The sequence below is a fragment of the Neoarius graeffei genome, chromosome 3 (assembly GCF_027579695.1).
Source record: "Neoarius graeffei isolate fNeoGra1 chromosome 3, fNeoGra1.pri, whole genome shotgun sequence".
NCBI lineage: Eukaryota > Metazoa > Chordata > Actinopteri > Siluriformes > Ariidae > Neoarius > Neoarius graeffei.
Genome location: NC_083571.1, coordinates 37733001 through 37749492, shown reverse-complemented (window position 1 = coordinate 37749492; position 16492 = coordinate 37733001).

Genomic DNA, 16492 nt, shown 5'->3' with positions numbered 1-16492 from the left:
ATTTATTGAGGAAAATGAATGAATGAATGAATGAATTTATTTATTTCGAACATGTATAAAAATGTATGTAACTATTTGTACATACAAAAAAAGAAAATGAAAATGAAAAAAGTGACAAAAAAAAGAATAAATAAAATAACATAAGAGCTAATACATTACAATACACCGCACATTGTTCGAAAAAGGAGTGGGAAGAAGTACAATACTTTTTTTAATTTCCCACCCCTTTTTAACTACCCCGAAATCCAAACTACATTAATACACCTATAAAAATATATACCATATATACACTTCATGATTATCCATATAAATATATAATTACAAAAATAAATATATACTACATACCATATCCATATACCTATATACATATACACATATACATACACATATATAATCTCCTTCTCACCCCCGGCGGGGGGTGGTATCCATGTCATCCTCAAGCTCGGGTCCTCTACCAGAGGCCTGGGAGTTTGAGGGTTCTGCGCAGTATCTTCGATGTTCCTAGTACTGCACTCTTTTGGACTGAGGCTTCAGATGTTGTTCCTGGGATTTGCTGGAGCCACTCTCCCAGTTTGGGGGTTACTGCCCCAAGTGCCCCCACTACCACGGGGACCACGCAACCCTTGACCTTCCACATCCGTTCCAGCTGCTCTTTCAACCCTTGATACTTCTCAAGTTTCTCATGTTCCTTCTTCTTGATGTTGGCATCAGCTGGGATCACCACATCTATCACCACCACCCTCTTCTGCTTTTTGTCCACCACCACTATGTCCGGTTGGTTAGCCAGGATCTGTTTGTCAGTCTGGAAGCTGAAGTCCCACAGAACCTTGGCCCTGTTGTTCTCAGCCACCTTCTGTGGTATGGCCCATTGGGACTTGGGTACTTCTATTCCATACTGGTTGCAGATGTTCCTGTATACTATCCCAGCCACTTGGTTGTGCCTCTCCATGTACGCTGATCCAGCTAGCATCTTACACCCTGCTACTATGTGCTGGACTGTTTCAGGGGCTTCTTTGCACAGTCTGCATCTTGGGTCTGATCTACTCTGGTAGATCCTGGCCTCTATGGCTCTTGTGCTTATGGCCTGTTCTTGTGCTGCCATGATTAGTGCCTCTGTGCTGTCTGTCAGTCCTGCATTATCCAGCCACTGGTAGGATTTCTTGATATCAGCCACTTCCTCTATCTGACGGTGGTACATGCCATGTAGGGGTTTGTCTCTCCAGGTTGTCTGTTCCTCCTCCTCCTCCTCTGCACTCTCATCAGGGTTCTGCTGCCTGAGACATTCACTTAGCAGTTCATCCTTTGGGGCCATCTTTCTGATGTATTCTCGGATTTTCGATGTTTCATCCTGGACCGTGGTCTTGACGCTCACTAGCCCTCGGCCTCCCTCTTTCCACTTAGTGTATAGTCTCAGGGTGCTGGACTTGGGGTGGAACCCTCCATGCATGGTGAGGAGCTTTCTAGTCTTGATATCTGTGGCTTCTATCTCCTCCTTTGGCCAGTTTATGATACCAGCGGGGTATCTGATGACTGGTAGTGCGTACATGTTGATGGCTCAGACCTTGTTCTTACCATTTCTGACTTTTCAGGACCTGCCTTACTCTCTGGAGGTATTTGGCTGTGGTTGACTTCCTTGTGGCCTCTTCATGGTTTCCATTAGCCTGTGGAATGCCAAGGTACTTGTAGCTGTCTTGGATATCACCTATGTTGCCCTCTGGTAGGTCAATCCCCTCAGTCCGGATCATCTTGCCTCTCTTTGAGACCATCCGGCCACACTTGTCCAATCCGAATGACATCCCTATGTCATCGCTGTAGATCCGGGTGGTGTGGATCAGCGAGTCTATTTCTCGCTCGTTCCTGGCATACAGCTTGATGTCATCCATGTAGAGCAGGTGGCTGATTGTTGCCCCACTACGGAATCGGTACCCGTAGCCGCTCTTCGTGATGATCTGACTGAGGGGGTTCAGGCCTATGCAGAACAGCAGTGGTGATAGCGCATCTCCTTGGTATATGCCGCACTTGATGTTGACTTGGGCAATGGGTTTTGAGTTGGCATCTAGGGTTGTCTTCCACATTTCCATTGGGTTCTGGATGAAGGTCTTTAGGTTCCTGTTGATCTTATACAGTTCCAGACATTCCAGTATCCATGTGTGTGGCATTGAGTCGTAGGCTTTCTTGTAGTCAATCCAGGCAGTGCACAGGTTGGTCTGTCTCTTCTTACAGTCTCGGGCGACTGTTCTATCGACCAGTAGCTGGTGCTTGGCTCCTCTGGTGTTACTGCCAATTCCTTTCTGTGCGTCGCTCATGTATTGAGCCACATGCTTACTCATTTTTGCCGCAATGATGCCTGACAGGGCCTTCCATGTTGTGCAGAGACAGGTAATTGGCCGGTAGTTGGATGGGATGGGTCCCTTATGGGGGTCCTTCATGATTAGGACTGTCCTGCCTTGGGTTAGCCATTCTGGGTGGGTTCCATCCCTCAGCAGCTGGTTCATCTGTGCTGCTAGGCGTTCATGGAGTGCAGTTAGCTTCTTCAGCCAGTACGTATGGATCATATCGGGGCCTGGTGCTGTCCAGCTCTTCATCTTTGACACTCTTTCTTGGACGTCTGCCATTGAGATGGTTACTGGTTCTTGTTCTGGGAGGTTGCTGTGGTCAGCTCTTAGGTCCACTAACCATTGGGCATCGGTGTTGTGTGATGCCTTTCTTTCCCATATGTCTTTCCAATATTTTTCCACCTCAGCTCTTGGTGGGTCTGACCGGTTGTTGTTCCCCTGCCACTGAGAGTACACCTTGGCTGGTTCAGTGGAGAACAGCTTGTTTATGGAGAGTGAGTTGTACTTCCTGGGTGCCCCTTTATTCACCATGTTCCCTTTCTGTAGTTCAGCTAGCTGGCTAACTTCTCTCCGTGCTGCCTTTATCTTGGCCTCTAATCGTCTCTTCCATGGTGGATACTGTTTATGTCCCAAGCCCACCTTGTGTCCAAGCATCTCCATGATTACTGTTGCTGTACTGTGTATCAGCTTGTTGGTCTCAGTGATGGTTCTTGTGGAGATTGTCTTCAGAGCAGCATTCACATCTACTAGTAGATCTTCTGAAGGTACTTGGCAACTCAGCTTCGGTATTCGTCGGGGGCTCCAGGTTTCCAGTTGGGTCACGATCTTCCTTCTCAGCAGCTCTTGTGTTGAGGCTGTTAGTTGTTGGGGCTTGGATGATGAGGGATAAATAGAATAGGGTTGATTGTTATATTAGAACTAGCTTAGTATATGGTATATATTTATTTATGGGGATAGATATCTTCATATTTACAGGGATAAGTATGTAGTATATATATTTTTTGTAATTATATATTTATATAGATATTTATGAAGTGTATGTGTTTGTATGTATATGTATGTATATATATATATATATATAAAAAATGTGTGTATATATATCAGCTGGATAGTACAGTGGTAACGCTTACTGACTACGACGCAGGAGATCGGGGTTCGAATCCCGGTCGGATGCAAAACATCATCCAGTAAGGGTTCTTAGGCAAAAACCCCTCATGATATATCAGCCTACCTCAGGAATGAGTGAATACATAAATGATAGAGTCATACCGGCTCAGACGTCGAACCAGGGCAAACTGATGAGAAATGGGCTACTGGAACAAGACATCGATGGACGAGGACAGAAAATACGGATTTGCTGGAATGCTACTATACAAGCAATCCCAGAGAGCAGCGAATGTGGGACCATTGGATACTTCGAAACCCACAATCAAGAAACAGCTATTAGCTATTAGTAATCACAACTAGAGATTAATGATGCTACGGCAAGGGGGAGCCAGGAAGACAGGTCAGCGGGGAGATGTCATCATCCCCACAACCAGAGACTGGGTACCAAGCCCCAACAACTAACAGCCTCAACACAAGAGCTGCTGAGAAGGAAGATCGTGACCCAACTGGAAACCTGGAGCCCCCGACGAATACCGAAGCTGAGTTGCCAAGTACCTTCAGAAGATCTACTAGTAGATGTGAATGCTGCTCTGAAGACAATCTCCACAAGAACCATTAACATACTTCCTCTGCAATATACTTGTTTAAAAATATTTTTTGTACCTTTTTTTAAACAGATTTATATTTGCACTTTGTTTTATTTCTGTCTCCAGTCTGTTCCATAAAGTCACCCCACAGCTCGATACGCACATGCTTTTCATATTTGTTCGAACCTTTGGTTTTTTAAAATTTAGGTCTCCCCTTAGATTATATCCCCCCTCTCTCTCACTAAACATTCCTTGTATATTTTTCGGCAATAGATTATTTCTTGCTTTGTACATTATTTGTGCTGTTCTGAATTTGACCAGATCCATAAATTTCAACATGTGTGATTTTATGAATAGTGGGTTTGTTTGATTTCTGTATCCTGTTTTGTTTATTGTCCTTATTGCTCTTTTCTGTATTGTACATATCGGCTGCAGAGTGGTTTTGTAGGTGTTTCCCCAGACTTCGACACAATAAGTCAGATATGGCAAAAATAATGAGTAATATAGAGTATGCAAAGATTTACAATCAAGAATATATTTTGTTTTCCACAGAATTGCCAAGCACTTTGCCAGTTTTGCTCGTACGTATCCTACATGAGGTTTCCAGCAGACTTTAGGATCCAAAATCACACCAAGAAATTTAATTTCCTGTACCATTTCTATCTTAGTATTGTCTATTATCAATTCTACATTACAATCTATTTTATGTCTCCCAAACAACATAATCTTTGTTTTGCTTAGATTTAATGATAATTTATTTTTGTCAAACCATAGTTTTAGTTTATTTATTTCAGTTGTGATTATCTCTAAAGTCTGCTGCAAATTCTCACCGGAACAAAAAATATTGATGTCATCTGCAAACAAAACAAATTTCAGTTCTTGCGAAATTGTACATATATCATTGATGTATATTATGAATAATTTCGGGCCTAATATTGACCCCTGTGGTACCCCGCATTTAATGTTCATGAAATCAGATTTATGGTCACCTATCTGCACAAACTGTTGCCTGTTTTTTAGATAGCTCGACAGCCAACTCCACCCAACTCCCCTAACACCACACTTTTCTAGTTTACTTAATAATATACTATGATTAATAGTATCGAATGCTTTTTTTAGGTCCACAAATACTCCAATTGCTATTTTTTTTATTGTCTATACATTTTGTGATTTCCTCTATTAGTTCCATTAGTGCCATCGATGTTGATCTGTCCGTTCTGAATCCATATTGACTGTCTGTAAGGAGGTTGTGTTTTTCAATGAATTTGTCCAATCTATCTGAAAAAAGTTTTTCGAGTATTTTGGAAAATTGGGGGAGTAAAGAAACAGGCCTGTAGTTTGTGAAATGGTGTCTATCGCCAGTTTTAAACAATGGTATCACTTTTGCAATTTTCATTTTGTCTGGAAATGTACCTGATTGAAAAGATAAATTGCAGATGTGGGTGAGTGGTTTCACAATTCCCTCAATAACTGTCTTTACTGTTAACATGTCTATATCATTCCAGTCTGCCGAAGTTTTGTTTTTACATTTTCTTACAATTTGGATAATTTCTTCCTCATCAGTTGCAGTTAGAAAAATTGTACTTGGATTTCTGTCCCCCATATCTTCTATGTTCCCACATTGTGTTGTCTCAGGTTCCTTTATTTTTGCCGCTAAATCTGGTCCCACATTTACAAAGAATTGATTAAAACCATTCACCACATCCTCCATATTATTTATGGTCTTATTTTCAGTGTAGTACTCCGGGTAATTTGAAGTTTTGGATCCATTTCTCACAATACCATTTAATACAGTCCATATACCTTTAATATTGTTTTTATTTTTCTCCACTAATTTATTATAATAGTCTTTCTTACATATCCTCATAATATTAGTTAATTTATTTTTATATTTTTTATATTTTTCCTCGGGCGGCACGGTGGTGTAGTGGTTAGCGCTGTCGCCTCACAGCAAGAAGGTCCTGGGTTCGAGCCCCGGGGCCGGCGAGGGCCTTTCTGTGCGGAGTTTGCATGTTCTCCCCGTGTCCGCGTGGGTTTCCTCCGGGTGCTCCGGTTTCCCCCACAGTCCAAAGACATGCAGGTTAGGTTAACTGGTGACTCTAAATTGACCGTAGGTGTGAATGTGAGTGTGAATGGTTGTCTGTGTCTATGTGTCAGCCCTGTGATGACCTGGCGACTTGTCCAGGGTGTACCCCGCCTTTCGCCCGTAGTCAGCTGGGATAGGCTCCAGCTTGCCTGCGACCCTGTAGAAGGATAAAGCGGCTAGAGATAATGAGATGAGATATTTTTCCTCTGCCTCTATAGTTCGATGCTTTAAGAATTGTCTGTATAATATATTTTTCTTTTTGCAGGCATTTTGTAGCCCCTTGGTGACCCACGGACTATTTGTATATTTATGTATATTACTGTATTTCTTTATAGGACAATTATTATATAGTTCATTGAATATTATTAAAAATTTCTCATATGCTTTATCAACATCTTTTTCTTTATAAACTACATTCCAGTCCTGTATTATTAAGTCATTTTTTAGTGCAATCATGGTTTCTTCAGTTTTCACTCTTATATATTTATAATTTTTAGTATCCTTTTTCTTGCTATAATTACAGTAATATACATTAAAAATAGGTAGGTGGTCACTGATGTCTGTTAATAGTAGACCGCTCTCTATATTATTTTCCAGGATATTAGTACATATATTATCTATTAAAGTGGTGCTGTGAGAAGTGATCCTGCTTGGTCTGGTAATAGTTGGGTACAGTCCCATACTGAACATTGAATTAATGAACTCTTCTGTCATTTTGTGTTTCTTATGATTTAAGAGGTCGATGTTAAAATCACCACAGATGTACATGACCTTCTGAGTTGATTTTATAAACATACTTTCCATCCAATCTATAAAAACTTCTATGCTTGATCCAGGACATCTGTATATACAGCTCACCATTATATTTTTCATTTTTTCACAGCATATTTCTATTGTAATACACTCCATCCAATCATCAACAGCTACCATCATGTTATTATTAATTTTATATTCCAAACTATTATCAACATATATTGCTACTCCCCCTCCTCTTTTGTTCTTTCTATTGATATAATTTAATTCATACCCGTTCAGCTCAAAATCTACTCCCATCTCATCGTTGATCCAAGTTTCTGATATGGCTATTATATTGAATGGAGTATTGAACTGACTGAGATATTCCTTCATTTTATGGAAATTGGCATACATACTTCTGATATTGAAATGAATAATTGATATCTTATTTCCGTCTCTGATCTTTGCATTGTATTGATATTCAGTGTAATACCGGCAGCTGATATTGATGTTGCTGAAAAGATTATTTTCCGGATCAATATTATTTTCCATATCTTGTATTTTGTGCTCAGTATAAAGGAAAGTGTCCAGTTCTTGTGTCCAGTGTCCAGTCCTTGTGTCATGATTGTAAATTGCTTTATTTGGCTCCCTCAGAATTTGTCCAGTTCCCCAATATCTCGGATGACCAAGATCTTGGCCTCTTCTGGAGATCCCTTCAGCTTAATGAAAATCTTGCAGTTTTGTGTCCAAGTGTTTTGGATTTTCCCCTGTTTCCTTAGTAGTCTCGCCTTTTTTGCAATGTCTGCATTTTTTTTTGTTAAGTGCTCATTTAAAAAAACATCTGAGCCTTTCAGTTTCTTCCCTTGTTTTAACAGTTGCATCTTATGCTTTCTGTTGGCAAATCGCATTATTACAGCTGGTTTGCCTGTGTTGCTTCTCCGTGGGAGAGGGTGACATGCTTCGATGTTATTGCTTTTTACCTCAATCCCCTTGGAGTGCAGGAATGCTAACACCTGTTTCTCCACAGAGTTAGCATCCTCCTCGTTCAGTTCCTCTCCATCTCTTCTCGCCACTGCTCCAGCATATGAGCGGGGTTGAATTTGCAGTCCGGTCACAATGATGTCATTCATCCGGGTGTACTGCTCCAGCTCCTCCACTCGGTTCTCGAGAATGGCAATCCTCTTTGCCTTCTCTGAATTCTGCAGCCTCAGAGCTTTGACCTCTTCTACCAGGTCCAGGATGGTCTTCTGCTGCATCCTGACAGCAGAGATTTCTTCCCCCAGAAAGTCGAGGGATTTTTTAATATCATCTATCTCCTCGACCGTAGGAGCTTTCTTCGGGGGCATTGCGTTTGTTGTTATTACGCGGCCCATTCCTGCGCAACCTCTCGGCCCGCTCTCGCGCAGCTTCACTCCCACGCAACCTCTCGGCCCGCTCTCGCGCAGCTTCGCTCCCGCGCCCCATTCAGTTCCCATTTATAAAATGATAAAATATTATATATTTGTGAGTGGCAAAACTATGTGAACCTCTAGGATTAGCAGTTAATTTGTAGGTGAAATTAGAGTCAGGTGTTTTTAATCAATGGGACAACAATCAGGTGTGAGTGGGCACCCTGTTTTATTTAAAGAACAGGGATCTATCAAAGTCTGATCTTCACAACACGTTTGTGGAAGTGTATCATGGCACAAACAAGAGAGATTTCTGAGGACCTCAGAAAAAAAGTGTTGATGCTCATCAGGCTGGAAAAGGTTACAAAACCATGTCTAAAGAGTCTGGACTCCACCAATCCACAATCAGACAGATTGTGTACAAATGGAGGAAATTCAAGACCATTGTTACCCTCCCCAGGAGTCGTCGACCAACAAAGATCACTCCAAGAGCAAGGCATGTAATAGTCGGCGAGGTCACAAAGGACCCCAGGGTAACTTGTAAGCAACTGAAGGCCTCTCTCACATTGGCTAATGTTAATGTTCATGAGTCCACCATCAGAACACTGAACAACAATGGTGTGCATGGCAGGGTTGCAAGGAGAAAGCAACTGCTCTCCAAAAAGAACATTGCTGCTTGTCTGCAGTTTGCTAAAAGTCATGTGGACAAGCCAGAAGGCTATTGGAAAAATGTTTTGTGGACAGATGAGACCAAAAAAAACTTTTTGGTTTAAATGAGAAACATTATGTTTGGAGAAAGGAAAACACTGCATTCCAGTACAAGAACCTTATCACATCTGTGAAACATGGTGGTGGTAGTATCATGGTTTGGGCCTGTTTTGCTGCATCTGGGCCAGGACAGCTTGACATCATTGATGGAACAATGAATTCTGAATTATACCAGCAAATTCTAAAGGAAAATGTCAGGACATCTGTCCATGAACTGAATCTCAAGAGAAGATGGGTCATGCAGCAAGACAATGACCCTAAGCACACAAGTCATTCTACCAAAGAATGGTTAAAGAAGAATAAAGTTAATGTTTTGGAATGGCCAAGTCAAAGTCCTGACCTTAATCCAATCGAAATGTTGTGGAAGGACCTGAAGTGAGCAGTTCATGTGAGGAAACCCACCAACATCCCAGAGTTGAAGCTGTTCTGTATGGAGGAATGGGCTAAAATTCCTCTAAGCCCAATTCCTCCAAGCAGGACTGATCAACAGTTCCCGGAAACGTTTAGTTGGAGTTATTGCTGTGCAGGGGGGTGTCACACCAGATACTGAAAGCAAAGGTTCACATACTTTTGCCACTCACATATATGTAATATTGGATCATTTTCCTCAATAAATAAATGACCAAGTATAATATTTTTGTCTCATTTGTTTAACCAGGTTCTCTTTATCTACTTTTAGGACTTGTGTGAAAATCTGATGATGTTTTAGGTCATATTTATGCAGAAATATATAGAAAAGTCTAAAGTGTTCACAAACTTTCAAGTACCACTGTATTCCTTGCATCATCCAAACTGTCCTCAGAACAATGCATTGTCTCCTCCAGACCATCAGTCAAGTTTGCATGACACATTTCATTCAAACAGCACCTACTGCACACCAGGGGAATGTTGGACTTACTCCTAAGGGCCAAATCATATGTTTTCAAAGTGATATTCTCACATTTTATGTGAACAAAGACATCACAAAAAAGTCACAAGCAACTGCTTTCACGTTAACACTCACCACCCTTCCACAGTTAGGACAGTCACTACTGCTGCTGGCATTTGGCTGGTGCTTCACCTATAAGTTGTTTGGGCTCGCACACTGATGGATATCTCCAGAAAGCATCAGACAGATGGATAATATGGTGCCAAAAGCATCAGCTTGTTGCATTTCTTGGGCTTCATTTGCCTTACCAGGGAGACTGAACTGTATGGTGGTCAGAGCAATATTGCCATGTCCAAAATATTTTTTCTTAGCATTCACTGAGGATCAACCATCTGTCCAAAAACTCTTGAAAAGGTGCATTTCCACAGTAGTTGTGGCAATACTTGACAGTTTTCAAATCTAAAACCCAAAACATTTAAAAACAATACATAAACCAATATTGCTGCCAACACTCCACATGCACCTGGCACCATCTTTCGTCGCCACTTCATATGCTGCATGAAGTGCCTCACTGACAGAGCACTGCAAAAAAGTGAAAACTGAATTTGAGGAGAAAATTACTTAATATTAGTGAAATTATCTTTCTGCATGGGCAGATATTTTTACTTGATAAGGCATCTTAGAATAAATTGGTTGCAATCTAGAACTAGGTTTAATAATTTTAGAATTGGTGTCTTGTATTCTTCTAATAGGAAATGCTAGATCATTTCAACTATTTTCAAGATATTTTCACTTGCTAAGACATTTTTTGCAGTGAGAAAAGTGCAGTCTCGGTTGAGTGCCTGGCTTGGAAGCTGGACTGGTGAGGACCCAGGAGGTTGTTCTGTGAGAGAAAAGAGGAAAGTTGGTTAGCAAAAGCACATTCAAGCATCTTTGACAGGAAAGGGAGAAGAGAAATGGGGTGGTAGTTCTGGATGACGGGGGTCTAAGTTGTTTCTTTTTTTTTTAGAAGAGGAGTGATGTTGGCCTGTTTGAAGTTGGAGGGAAAGTATCTGGAGGACAAGGAGGAGTTGACAAAGGAGATGATAAAAGGGAGGAAGTCAGGAGTGATGGTCTGGAGGAGAGATGAGGGGATAGAGTCAAGGGCACAGGCAGTTGGATGATGAGAGATCAGGAACCGGGAGATATCTGAAGTGGAAAGAGGGGAAAAAGCAGAGAGCAAGAGGGAAGAGACGGGGAGGGTGGGGAGGGGGCATGATGAAGGAGTTGTGGATGGTTATGATATTTTCTTCAAAAAAGACCTCTGCAGTGATGGAGGACTGAGGTGTTGGTGGTGGAGAGTTGAGAAGAAAAGAGAAAACAGCTGACGAGGGTTGAAGATGGAGGTATGAATTTTGGAGTGATAAAACTTGATCTTGGCTGATCTGAGCACGGCTGTGAACTCAAAAAGGAGGGACTGGTAGTGGGACAGGTTGACAGGGGCCTTGGATTTTGCCCACTTCCTCTCTGCTGCACATAGACCAATTTTGTAGGAGTGAAGTGTTTTGGACATCCAGGGACTAGAAGAGGAAGATCTTGCTGGCCAATGTATTCAATGATGAGGAGAGAGAGGAGAGCAAGGAGAATGCAGCAGATTCAGTGGGGAGACTGGCAAAGGATTCAAGCAGGGGGAGGGAAGCAGTGACAGAGGAGGCAAGAGAGGAGAGAGAGAGAGAGAGAGAGAGAGAGTGGAGGTTATAACGGACTGTAACAATGGAGGTAGGAGGGGGGATGATGGGTGGAGAGGACAAGTGAGGGAGAATGAAATGAAGTAGTCATGAGACAGATGGAGAGGGGCAACTGAACTGTGGGATCTGATGCAGAGCAGTTTCTGAGGAAGACCAAGTTGAGGAGGTTGCCAGCTTGATGGGTTGGAGGAGAGTTCAGCAGGGAGAGATCAAAGGAGTGGAGTAGAGGAAGGAAGGCAGCAGAGTGGGAGGCTTCTAGGTGGAGGTTGAAGTCTCCCAGGAGCATCAGTGGGGTACCATCTTCTGGGAAGGAGCTGAGTAGGATGTCCAGTCCATCAAAGAAACATCCCACAGGGGCAGGAGGGCGATAAACAAGAATGACAAAAAGGTAAACAGGAGAAGAGACTGAAACAGAATGAAATTCAAGGGAAGAGATGGAGAGGTGGGAGAGTGGAAGAGGTGAGAACTTCCACAGCTGAGAGATCAACAAACCAGTAGCACCACCACCATGACCAGCCAGGCAAGGGGTGTGAGAGAAGGAGCAGGAGGTGGAGAGGGTTGCAGGTGTAGTGGTGTTGTCAGGTGAAATCCAGGTCTCAGAAGGGAGGCATGGGCAGAGATAAAGTCAGCCTTCCGTGTGGCAAAGTGGCAGTTCCATACTCCAGCAGTGATCCAGAAGGTGTCAGTGGAGGTAGCTCAAGGGTAGATGAGGTTGGAGAGGCATCGTTCTCGCAGGGGGCCATAACCATGGAAGCACCTCTTGTGGGTGAGACCACAAACAGGAATGGTGTCAAGACACATGATGAACAGGTTATGGGAGATTTAGGGGAGGGGGAGAGATTTTGAGAAGGCATGCTCAAAACCACACTAAAACCCTAGCTAATTAGCAAAGGAAAAACAGCTGATTGCTCATGCAATCAAAACCGATTTGCAAATCCCAACTAGTAGCAAAGCAGATGTAAACACAAGGTAAATGCAAGGAGTAGCATGTGCCTAACAAGCAGCAGATAAGCAGAGTATTCAACAGGTACAAGCAGCAAAAAAGCACACAGTATTCCAATCACAAAAACAATTGCCAGAACACAGAAAACTTAGCCTGCTCTAGTAGTTATCCAAAGATCCAGTAACCAACAATGAATGCACTCAACTGGACAGTCTGAAGACACATTTAGAAGTTGACTCTGGACACTTAGAATTTTGCTATGATGGCTGAGGACTACAATCATCATGATAATTTTAGGACTGCAGTTGTCATGATCAGTTTTACACTCAAGTGTAGCACTTAAAATGTGCAAGGACTTTTATTTTGAGATGGGACTTAAGAACCAGGAAGTGCAGAAGAAGAATGGAATGTTGGAGTACAAAACCAATGTAGTGCTGACACTCTGGGTTGATCGGTAACCTCAAGTAGTGAACAGCCCTTTAGAAATTGTTGTATACTTTGAGGTAAAAATGAACTTCAAGAGTTCCAGATACAACGAAACTCAGTGTTAAGTTGTGTTTGATGCCCCCACAGAACTTAACATTACACAAGTCTCCATCAATGAACAGTTAATAACTTCAACAAAATAGACTTCATGTTAAACTATAATGAATTTCCTGGTTACACAGTTATATTTTTTGACTCTATAGGACACAGTTATAGAAATGATTTATTTATAGTCATGCTATCTGTTATCACCCAGATGAGGACGGGTTCCCTTTTGAGTCTGGTTCCTCTCAAGGTTTCTTCCTCATGTCATCTGAGAGAATTTTTCATCACCATTGTCACCTCTAAAATCTATATTTTCTGCAAAACTGCTTTGTGATGATGTCAATTGTTAAAGGCACTATACAAATAAAACTGACTTGACTTTGCACTCGAAACATGGATCTGACAACAATTAGAGCAACTGATTTTTTCTGGTCGCTACAATAATAATCCTCCTCCCGAGAACTAACTTTATTTTCAAAATCAAACTGAGAATGGGACTAAAGGCCATTTAGATAAAAATAATAATAATTGTAAAAGTTGTAAATAAGTGACTACCTACAAGCATTTTCTTTACTTGTTTGGAGCACAGTGTCAGTGAGGTATTTAAAAATACTATTTCATGAGCTTCTATAAAAACATTTTGGCTTCCTCAAAATTTACACCAGTGGAGAACTGCTGGCCTCTAAATCAACACCTTCTGACCAATCACAATCCAGAATTCAACGAGTACATGATGCAGCCATGGTACATGTCATGTTTAGTGCTGTGTCATTTATTGTGTATTGTGATTTTGACATGTTTACTGTATTTTAATGACTGTGACCTTGCTGTACAGCACAGAACATTCTCAGGAGGCTTCAGGAGGGCATGAGGAGGATCTGGAAAGTTTTAAAAAGGAAAGAAAAACAGAACAGAAAGTTGTTGATTAGACAGAAAACACCAATGGGAACTATAAACTGCAATGTCATCATCCATAAAACTGCACACACACACACACACACACACACACACACACCTCCAGTGACCTCAGATTTCTCCAAATTGTCGTAATTAGGCATTTCCCAGTCAGACATTCTGACCATGCGGTAAGTGTGGGGTGAAAAAGTTCAGCTCCTGCTGAACTATTTGTAGCTGACTAATCCCCAACAGTACATCGAGCAGTAATGTACACAGCCTCATCAGCAATCGTGCCAACATTCCACATTAACCGACTCGCATGATTAATACATGATACTGAAAGATAGGTTTATGATTGTTCAACATCAATATTAAAAAAATTAAAAATTATATTTTAAAAAAACCACTGAATTTTGTGTGTGTGTGTGATGACCCCTGCCCCTTTCTGCCAGCCTGCTTTGTGTACCAGCTTTTGGGCAGGGGATCTTATGCCTAGCCCTGCGATGATCTGGCAACTTGTTTAGGGTGTACTCTGCCTCTTGCCCAAAGTCAGCTGAGATAGCCTCCAGCTTGCCTGCGACCCTGCACAGGATAAGCGGTTATGGATGATGGATGGATGGATCCTTGGTCATTTAGTAATAGTCTCTCTCTCTCTCTCTCTCTCTCTCTGGGCTGTTTTTCATTCGGTCCCTCACTTTCAGTCTGGGATTTGGCTTCATCTGTTTGGCAGGCTATAAAAACCTGCATTCCTCAAAGATGATGTCTCTCTGATGTTGCCTTTTTTTCTAGGAGGCTGAGGCCTTCTGGATATTTGTTTTGTTATGTCGTTTATTTTGTTACTTTAGTAGTTTTCTTTCTTTGTATCTGACAATACTCATTTACCTTTTTGTATCTTAATTATGTATGTAAGTAATTTCAATTATTTAATAAATTACTTTATCTAATGCTGCAAAATGGTATGTCTTTGTCGTGGCCGTGCGTGTGTGTGTGTGTGTGTGTGTGTGTGTGCAGTAATAGCTCGAAAAGTCCAACATTAATGTCATTACTAATGTAATATAATGTTTTTCAAAGAAAAAAAAAAAAACCTAAGATTTTAAAGTATAAAAAATAAAAGATTACTTCAATTAATTATGCTTTTTTTCCTTCATAAAAACAGTGTTGATGATTGAAGAATGTGATGAAAGGAATAATCTGGAATTCTGGCAATTTTCCGAGACGTAAGCTCGTACACTACAGTTAATAAACCAGATAAAACTATAAATATTAAAAATGTCCAGTAAACGTTCCCTCATGATTTCAGCAACAAATAATTTACCAATTACAAAAGGACACAAGAATGGAACATCCTCATTCTCTTATCTCAAACACACACACACACACACACACACACACACACTATAAAACCCTGTTCATGTTCACACTTCAGTGCTGTGAGGATCAACACAAACCTTTCTGGTGAGTGATGCTGTCTACCTGAGCATTTTATAGTCATGTATACATTTTATTAACGTACGGTATTGCTATATCAATAAAAATAAGGATCTGTTTGGACGTTAAGTTGTGTGTTAACCAGTGGTATGGTTTCTATCATAACAGCTCATTCACAAGGATATGTACAGCAAATGCCCCTCATTAACTGAATAAAAACGTCATCAATGATATGAAGTTTTCTGTCAGGAGACTTTTATTTCAATCTTTAAGAAATAAAACAGCACGGGGGGCTGCAACTCAGCACATTGATTATTTTCCTATAACAGCACATCCTGAAGTGTTACAATTTTTTAATTTATTATTGAACCAATTTAATCACACTTTGTATAAAATCTGTGAAACAGGTTACTTCCTGTTCTTGTTTACATTATTATGAACATCCTGAAGATGTCGGAAAACTGAAAGTTACAGATATTCTACAAGGGTGAGTGTAACTATAAATGAATAAAAAGTTTGATGCTTTCCTGTTTTTTATCACAGAGATGGTGAATTGGATGGTTCTGCTTCTGGCGTTAGCGTCCGTCAGCCTCTCTCTGTGTAAAAGAGGTATGATTTCACTGATACGGTTTATTTTGTAGATCAGTATATAGGTACAGATGAATGTTTGTGTCAAACTTAAAGAATTATTTTGTTTACAAGTATTACGTGCTGTTGACTACAACTTTTTTTAAATAATAACAGGATAAATTAATTTACAACAAAACACAGTGGCATAACCCCACATTTATTTCTGCAGAACCGGAATACTTCAGTCCACAGAGCTGCAAAGAGCTGATGCAAAGATATAAAACCAATGAAGGTGTGTTAGAAAATAATTTCTTGAAAAAAAAAACATTTTATGAACTGTTTCAGAGCCTCACTCTGCACTACAGTGTGGAATATTGTGTAATTTTTTTTTTTGTCCATGTGACTGCAGATGGTATTTATTACCTGAGCACACCAAGTGGTGTTGTGTATCAGACGTACTGTGACATGACGACTGCAGGAGGAGGATGGACTCTGGTGGCCAGCGTTCATGAGAACAACTT